This window comes from Bos indicus, chromosome 2 (genome assembly GCF_029378745.1).
Source record: "Bos indicus isolate NIAB-ARS_2022 breed Sahiwal x Tharparkar chromosome 2, NIAB-ARS_B.indTharparkar_mat_pri_1.0, whole genome shotgun sequence".
NCBI classification, from domain to species: Eukaryota; Metazoa; Chordata; class Mammalia; order Artiodactyla; family Bovidae; genus Bos; species Bos indicus.
In genome coordinates this window covers 73282539-73291092 of record NC_091761.1, presented here as the reverse complement: position 1 = coordinate 73291092, position 8554 = coordinate 73282539, and the positions used below count along the sequence as shown (strand labels likewise).

Here is an 8554-nt window from a genome sequence, read left to right as displayed (position 1 = left end):
GATGTCCTCCTTTCTAGATCTATACAGGAGTCACCTCCTACTTGCCATCGCTACTCCTTCAGCCCACAGTCCGCTCCCTTTCCTGCACTCCACAGAGGAGTCTACATAAGTCTTGTTTTAACTGAGTCTCTCCAAGCACATCATCTAAGTCCTGGACCTTTACAGGTAAGATCTCACGGGTGTCCACACACCCCACTAGCAGGAGCTCCGGACATGAGAATCGAGACGGAGGGAAGCCAACTCACACTCTGAGTGGGTTCCCCGGAGCAGTGTGCAATCTCAAGAAAGCTTTCAATGTCAAATTACAAGTGAGGGTAGGCGCCCGACGCAGCAAAACTGTGTGCCCTTCGAGATCCTTAAAGGGGAGCCCCGCAACTTGCACAGCTTTTAAACCTCCGAGACACTCTCCCACACTTCTTCCAAGAGAAAGGCGAGAGAGGGGATGGAAGCCGCCTGTTCTGTGCAGGCACTCAAGGAAGAAAGTCTCCAGGGTTTCCGAGGCTTCCAGGAGAAGTCTCCAGGGCTGGCTCGGCTTCAAAGAGGGCAAAGAACCGTTAAAAAGTTGTGCTTCCGGCTCCAGCGCCCGCGCCTACCCGAAAAGTGAAGGGGGAGCCTCGGTACGGAGAGTCACAAGGCACAATTTCCTTCGCCCTGGACGCCCAGATGGTGCGCCGAGCGCGTAACCCAGAAGTGAAAGGCCGGTTCCCTCAGGTAGAAGACCTCCTCGCCCCCACCGGAGGAAGTTCCTGCTGGACGCCTTTTACCCAAGCTTTCCTGGTTCTTCCTGAGGTCTACGCTCCCTGCTTTCTGGTGCCCTACTGCCATGGCTGCTTAGATTCAATCCTCTCTGCCTAGCCTGAGTTTTGTCGCAACTCGCCGGGGGTCCAACTTCAGCCTGGCCGCCCTTTTCTTAAAGAACCTTTCCCTACGGGTCCCCACCAGGGCCAATTGACGTTCTCCGAGTAGGCAAGAGCTCTAGGGACTGGCAGGTCCCGAATCCCGTCTCAGCCAGGGCGGCGCCTGCGCCGGGCGTTACCATAGAGAAGCAGGCGCCTCTCTGCTCTCGGTTTACACACTCTATGGTCCAGCCGGGTCGTGGCGGTAAGGGGAAAAAAGGGAGACCTCATTGCGCAGGCGCCCTGGGCTTCTAATTTTTTTTTTTTTTTAATCCCCGCACCAAGCGCTTAACCTCATTGGGGTGGAGGAGAAGGCGGCGGCCGTCTGGTCCGCAGCGGCAACAGGAGCGAATAATACGGCCGTAAGTGCTCGGTTAGGACGAGGGTGTGTAGACCCCAGGCCTCCCAGGCCCCTGCCCCCCTCGCGGTGGTGGGCACCGAAGCTGGGTGGGGGCTAGGTCCAGCGCTGTCATCCGCTCTTGGGTGCACTTTGGGGGGAGGGGGGCGGCCCTTAGGTGGGAGCTGGGCGGGGAACGGGAGTGGAGGACTGTTTATCCAGCCCGCAGATCGCTGATCCCACGCTGCTTTGCAGGGGGTTGGGGGTGGGTCTGGGGTCAGCCTGGCTTTGTGTGCCCCTCTGTCTTCTCTCCTGGACCCCACCCCGGGCCCCCTTCCCGACCCGAGTCTCGGGCCTGGTAGGAGAAGCCGCGTTTGAGAAGAGCCGGGGCTTGCGAGGGGAGGGGGCGAGAGGGAGAGGGAGAAACCCCCCACAACTACTACTGGCCGAGTGGTGGGTGTGGAGAAAGATCGGGAGGGAAGGGGTCCAGCCGGGCCAGACAAAGCCGAGCGCGGGCCGGGCGGGATGCGCAGGGTGCCGGAGGTCCCCGGGCCCGCAGCGAGCTGCTTCGGAGGCTGGGAAAGCGGACAAGTGCTGAGTTAAGCCTTGTGCAGCCTCCTCAACTTGCCTTTGTTGTTCTTCGGTATTGGCAGGGACGCTCTGACGGAGAGGAGTGTGTGATCTTGCACGTTAGCCTGGTTGGTACAATGGAACTCATCACATTTTGCTTTCTCGTTTTCCAAGCCCCTCGGATGAGTCTGGGGTTTTCCAGAGTCTCACTTATTACATAATTTTAAAACAACAACAACAACAACTTGTGTTTATTCCTAAAATTAAAAACAAAAATTAGGTGGAGCTTTGAAACATGTTTTATTGCATCTGGGTGAGTTTTTCTGTCGTGAGGTTCGTTCATTAATGTTGACCATTTGTAGAACCTGTGAGCTCTTTAAAGATGATACTTAAATTTGTAGATATGACATCCAGAGCTCTAGATTTCTCTAGTCCTTTGGGAGGCAGTGATGCAGAAGAGTCAGAAGTGAGAAATAGTTGCTTGCTGCCGTGTCCCTTGCACCCTGTTTGAGTGCCAGAATCTGGTATAAATAATGGCTTTAGAAATTGTTGCTTTTATTACAGTTATTGTGACATTTACTGTCCTCTTGGTCAGAGAAATCCTGGACAGTGGGCTCCTTTTGCTTGTCAAGGGAGTGGAGAAAAGTAACATTGATGCAGAGACCGTATAGATAAGAAAAATAACATCACAGTGTCCCAGAGTTACTGGATATTACTTATCTTTTCCATTTGCTAAGAAAGATTTAAATTTTGGTGAGCTGTTTGCTTATCATCTTTGTAAGATCGTGTAGTTGCACCTTTTTTTTAGCAATTGTTACTCAATGTTCAGTTTCTGAAATTCATAGCTTATCAGCGAACATGTAGATGTTTTAGGATTTTAAAGTTTTAATTTTTGTTGAGTTTTCAGCTGTAGTTTTGTATTCTCCCAGAATCCTTTGAAGAGACTGTTGGTGGTGGAGTTGTCAAATATTTTATCTCCATGTTACAATCTAAGTGGTAGTGAATAGGGAAAAAGCCTTTGCACCTTAAATTAGTGTTAGAACTGAAAACCTCCGTCTCCTAGAGTGCCAAGATTTTGGCCACAGGCTCAACTTTACCTGAAAGAGGTAGACATTTTTTTGTACTAACAAGAAGCAAAAATCTGAAGCTTGGTTTTTATGCTTGAGTAACTACTGCCATAGAATCTCTTAAGTGTAGTTCAGATGATGGGAACTTGCTTTTTATAGAGCAAGATTTCAGATCCTTAAAATAGTTTGACAGGGATGTTGAGACATGAATGGCCAGAAGACCATTAAGTTTATTGTTCACATGTGTTATGTTTTGTTCACTGGTTTGGGATTTAGATTTATTTCCCTTTAATCCTTTGTTCATTTTCAGCCCCCCCCCCCTTTTTTTAGATGGCTCAATCTCACAGTTTATAAGTTGGGTGAGATAGTTTTTTGTACCTGAGACATAATTTTTTCAGACTCCATTTATTCTTAACAGTCTAATACTTATAAAGTTGTAGCTTTTTAGATTGATGGATAATGCTTTTTATTTCATAGTACTATTGGTAAATGTTTTAATCATTTAAGGGATGATAACATTAGGCTCAGAGCTGAGTTTTGATAACAACTTTGATGATTGCAAGTGTGGTAGTCACATAGTGTAAAGAATAGACAGTAGCAGAAAATAATGTTTGAAAACAGAATCACTGATGATTCAGTCTTTGGTTTGTAAAATGTAATTTAAGAAAGTAAACTAACTTTTCTTTATTGAATGCAACCAGGTCAGCATCCATAAAGAGTGTGTGTGTTTGGTTAACTGACCTCTAAAGGCCTTTTCTTTTTAGCACCTCGATTTCTTGAGTGTTAGCTGTGTCTTTACACTGCAGGGCTTTCTTCACCTCTTTGAGCTCAGACCAGTACTGCCAGGCTGAATGTTCCTGCTCCTCAGATTCTTATGGCACCTCCACAGAATCCACTTTCCCACAAGCATCTTTAGGGATCCACTTTCCCACAGGCATCCCTGAAGATGTAGCTCAGATGTGTTCAAACGGCAGCATTTCTTCCATAATACTTCTGTTGACTTTTCTCCTGTTTCTTGCCTGGAAGTCTCCTCACTCCTTGTTGATTCCTATTGTATCCATTACCTTCCTCCTGGGAAGATTCTTCTGGTGATTTATTCTTCTCTAGGTCCTGGAAGGTCTTGGGAATTTGTAGAAGACTTTGTAGTAGCCTCTGTGCTTGGACTACTGGCCTTGTGTAACCAGTCTCTGTAGAAAGTGTGAAGGAATAAACCAGTGTATCTTAACTTAGAATAAAAGGATTGGAGCCTTGGAAGAGCTCTTAGAGGCCCTATAGTCCAACATCCTGCCTTTTGTCTACTGTATTCTGGTCTTGAGCCTCAAACCGCAGCCTGCTTTCCTGTCACTGGACAGGTCTTGATTGCTGGAAAGATATCCTAGACTGTCTCCACTCTGCCCCTCCCCTTATGCCTGTTGATCTTAGTACTCTCTGAAGCAACATGAATCAAATATGTTTCTTTTCCATGAAATAGTCTTTCATTTCCTAGGACAGTCATCAAGCCTTTTCTAGATTTATTGATTAATTTATTAAACCCTTTCTTTAGTTCCCTGGTGGCTTAGCTGGTCAAGAATCTGCCTGCCGTGTGGGAGACCTGGGTTCGATCTCTGGGTTGGGAAGATCCCGAGGAGAAGGGAACAGCTTCCCACTCCAGTATTCTGGACTGGAGAATTCCATGGACTCTATAGTCCATGGGTTGCAAAGAGTTGGACACAACTGAGCGACTTTCACTTTCAGGAACCACAAGGATATAGCTGAAAAGACATACATGGGTCCCATGCTCAAGGGCTCACTCACAGAGCAATGGAGGAGACAGATAAAATGTTACAAATTCCGTCCCTGTGATGCTGAAGAATGTAAACAGCCCTAGGCCCTTTGTCCCTTTGTGGTTTAAGCTGATATCACCTAAACTAGATATCACTGTGCTCTCTTTAGACAACTCTTGTTTGATGGTCCTTTAAATGTAGTATATGAAATAAAGCAGAATTTGATATGACCTGACCAGAATATATAGTTCCTGTCTTAGGTTAGGAAACTGTATCAAGGATTTTCAGACATGTGAGCTTTCTGGTTCTGTCACTTCCTAGCCCTGTGGCTTTGGGCCATGGGCCAGTTAGATCATCTCTTTGTATTTTAATAATTTCATCTACAAAAGGAGGGTGAAGGGCAGGCAGTGTTAATAGCAGCATCTTCTTATAGGGCTGTGTGAGGATGAAGTGAGATAACATATGTAAGATGCTGAGAATAGTGACTGGCATATACTGAGTAAGTATATGGACTTCCTGTCATGTATTCATGGTAAGAGTTAATGTAATAATAATAGCAGTAACTGGGACTTCCCTGGAGTCCAGTGGTTAAGACTCTGAGCTCCCAGTGCAGGGATAATGGGTTTGATCCCTGGTCAGGAAACTAACATCCTGCATGCTACAAGATGCGGCCAAAAAAAAAAAAAGCAATTATCACATTGCCAGAATCACTTGGAGAGGGTCTTAAAATACAAATGGCCTGGTCTTATTTATTGCTAGCCACCCAGAGATTTTGGTCAGTTAAGTCTTCGTCGGCCTGGGCGGCCACAATTTTTTAACAATCCTAAGGTAAATCTGGAAAACCCAGTTTGAAAGTCCTGCATTCTATGTTAATTTTGTCAGTGATTGCATTTGCTTTTACAAATTAAAAAAATTACCAGGTAACAGTCATAGATTCTCCTAAAAGATTTGAACATGGAAGTAAAGGGGAAGGTCTGGCCCCAGATCCTGCTGAGCCCCAGGGCAGGCGATACATCCTCTTATTACCAGTTCGGAGTATGTCTCCTAAACATGGTTACCCTTGTTTGTAGGAACATCTTCATAACACTAACAGCCAGATTTGAGGTAACAAACCCTGGATTTTCAAAACACTTTTACATTCTTAATCTTCTTTGTTCCCTTCAAAAAATCCCGTGAGGTAGGCAGTGGAAATACCACGATTATCCTGTCAATTTACAAATGAGAACCCAAGACCTCGGAGTTATATCCCAGTACATGGTGGAACGAGGATGAGAACTGGGCCTTCAGTTTCTCAGCCTGATGTTCTTTTTGTGTAAATTGTCTCTTAGCGACATCACTTTACACCTTATATTGAAGTTGTGGTTCTGAAGTTGCCTAATCATTTTTGCCATGTGAAATCCGCCAGACCAGGTTTCCTCTCTCCTTCAGTGTGTTTATACTTGCTTTTTAAAAAATGTAAATTTAAGATTTAATAGTTAATATGTTAAGATTTATCTTTTTGTGAAAGAAAATTTAGAACTGGCCTGTGCCCATCTTGCTACCATGGTACGCTTGGGTGCGTTTATCTTCATTCAGCATGACTGAGGTCAGTGAATCTGCCTTCTACCTCTAGAAGGGTTGCCCAGTTAACTTTCTAAGCAGAATGAGTTAAACTTATTTGTAATCTTATTACAATAATATGGCAATAATACAGAAAGTTGAGAGACCAGACAGGGGAAAACCTATATCAAGCCATCCTAACACAGGGTTTTTCTTCTTTTTTTTTTGTAATCCAAACACGTTTTTTGTATGTACTGAAGTAAAATTGACATGCAACAATATGTTGGTTTCCAAGTGTGTAGCATAGTGATTCAGTATTTTTGTATATTGTGAAATGATCATAATAAGTCAAGATCCATCACCTTACAGAATTTTTTTTCCTTGGATGAGAACTTTTAAAATGTAATCTATTAGAAACTTTCAAATGTACAGTACAGTATTGTTAAACTGTGGTCATCATGCCATACATTTGTTTTATAACTAGAAGTTTGTACCTGTTGATACCTTTCACCCATTTGTCCCCCTGCCCCACTTCCCTACCTCCAGGATTTTTCATAGTGTCCTGTCCATATGTCCCTGTTTTTTAGTAAGTCTTTTTAGGTCTTCTGTGTTCTATGAATGAAAGTGAAAGTGAAGTCGCTCAGTTGTGTCCGACTCTTTGCGACCCCTTGGACTGCAGCCCCTGCAGGTTCCTCTGTCCGTGGGATTTTCCAGGCAAGAATACTGGAGTAGGTTGCCATTTCCATCTCCAGTGTAATGACATGGTGTGCATCATTTTGATTTTTAATAGCTTTGTCATATTTGATTGGATAATGGCAGATTTTGGTAAACTGGGATCCTTATTTTTTGGCTGTGCCTCACAACTTGTGGGGTCTTAGTTCCCTGACTAGAGATTGAATCTGGGCCCTTGGCAGTGAGAGTGGACTCCTAGCCACTGGACTGCCAGGAAATTCCTGGTAAACCAGGATCCTTGATATGCAGGTATATATATATTTTTATATATTATATATCAAGGTACATAATACTCTATATTACAACAGTGGCTGTTTTTGCCATGTAGTGTGCTTTTTTGTGTTGTTTCCTTTGGATCAGTTCTAAGAAGTGAGAATATTGGGTGACTTTTGATACATATTGCCTGAATGCTGACCAAAAGCTTGTATCAGTTAATAATTACCCCAGCAACTTAAGAGTGCTTGATAACTGTGGCTTTGTAGTAGAGCCTGAAGTCAGGTAGGTTGATTCCTCCAGTTCCATTCTTCTTTCTCAAGATCGCTTTGGCTATTCGAGGTTTTTTGTATTTCCATACAAATTGTGAAATTATTTGTTCTAGCTCTGTGAAGAATACCGTTGGTAGCTTGATAGGGATTGCATTGAATCTATAAATTGCTTTGGGTAGTATACTCATTTTCACTATATTGATTCTTCCAATCCATGAACATGGTATATTTCTCCATCTATTAGTGTCCTCTTTGATTTCTTTCACCAGTGTTTTATAGTTTTCTATATATAGGTCTTTAGTTTCTTTAGGTAGATATATTCCTAAGTATTTTATTCTTTCCGTTGCAATGGTGAATGGAATTGTTTCCTTAATTTCTCTTTCTGTTTTCTCATTATTAGTGTATAGGAATGCAAGGGATTTCTGTGTGTTGATTTTATATCCTGCAATTTTACTATAGTCATTGATTAGTTCTAGTAATTTTCTGATGGAGTCTTTAGGGTTTTCTATGTAGAGGATCATGTCATCTGCAAATAGTGAGAGTTTTACTTCTTCTTTTCCAATTTGGATTCCTTTTATTTCTTTTTCTGCTCTGATTGCTGTGGCCAAAACTTCCAAAACTATGTTGAATAGTAATGGTGAAAGTGGGCACCCTTGTCTTGTTCCTGACTTTAGAGGAAATGCTTTCAATTTTTCACCATTGAGGATAATGTTTGCTGTGGGTTTGTCATATATAGCTTTTATTATGTTGAGGTATGTTCCTTCTATTCCTGCTTTCTGGAGAGTTTTTATCATAAATGGGTGTTGAATTTTGTCAAAGGCTTTCTCTGCATCTATTGAGATAATCATATGGTTTTTATTTTTCAATTTGTTAATATGGTGTATTACATTGATTGATTTGCAGATATTGAAGAATCCTTGCATCCCTGGGATAAAGCCCACTTGGTCATGGTGTATGATCTTTTTAATGTGTTGTTGGATTCTGATTGCTAGAATTTTGTTAAGGATTTTTGCATCTATGTTCATCAGTGATATTGGCCTGTAGTTTTCTTTTTTTGTGGGATCTTTGTCAGGTTTTGGTATTAGGGTGATGGTGGCCTCATAGAATGAGTTTGGAAGTTTACCTTCCTCTGCAATTTTCTGGAAGAGTTTGAGCAGGATAGGTG

At 43.1% G+C, this 8554-nt stretch overlaps 1 protein-coding gene across 15 annotated transcripts in view; it reads left to right on the top strand.

The window, feature by feature from the left end:
* The first annotated feature begins 949 nt into the window (after positions 1-949).
* Positions 950-8554, top strand: part of CLASP1 (cytoplasmic linker associated protein 1) — a 273403-nt gene continuing 265798 nt past the window's right edge. For 3 of the 15 annotated variants that reach the window (XM_070769125.1, XM_070769136.1, XM_070769121.1), the window contains exon 1: positions 1073-1258. The gene's annotated coding sequence lies outside the window, so the exon portion shown is untranslated. Of the gene's footprint in view, positions 1259-8554 lie in introns of all 15 variants that reach the window. The other 12 variants (XM_070769153.1, XM_070769162.1, XM_070769145.1 and 9 more) reach the window with 9 other exon arrangements.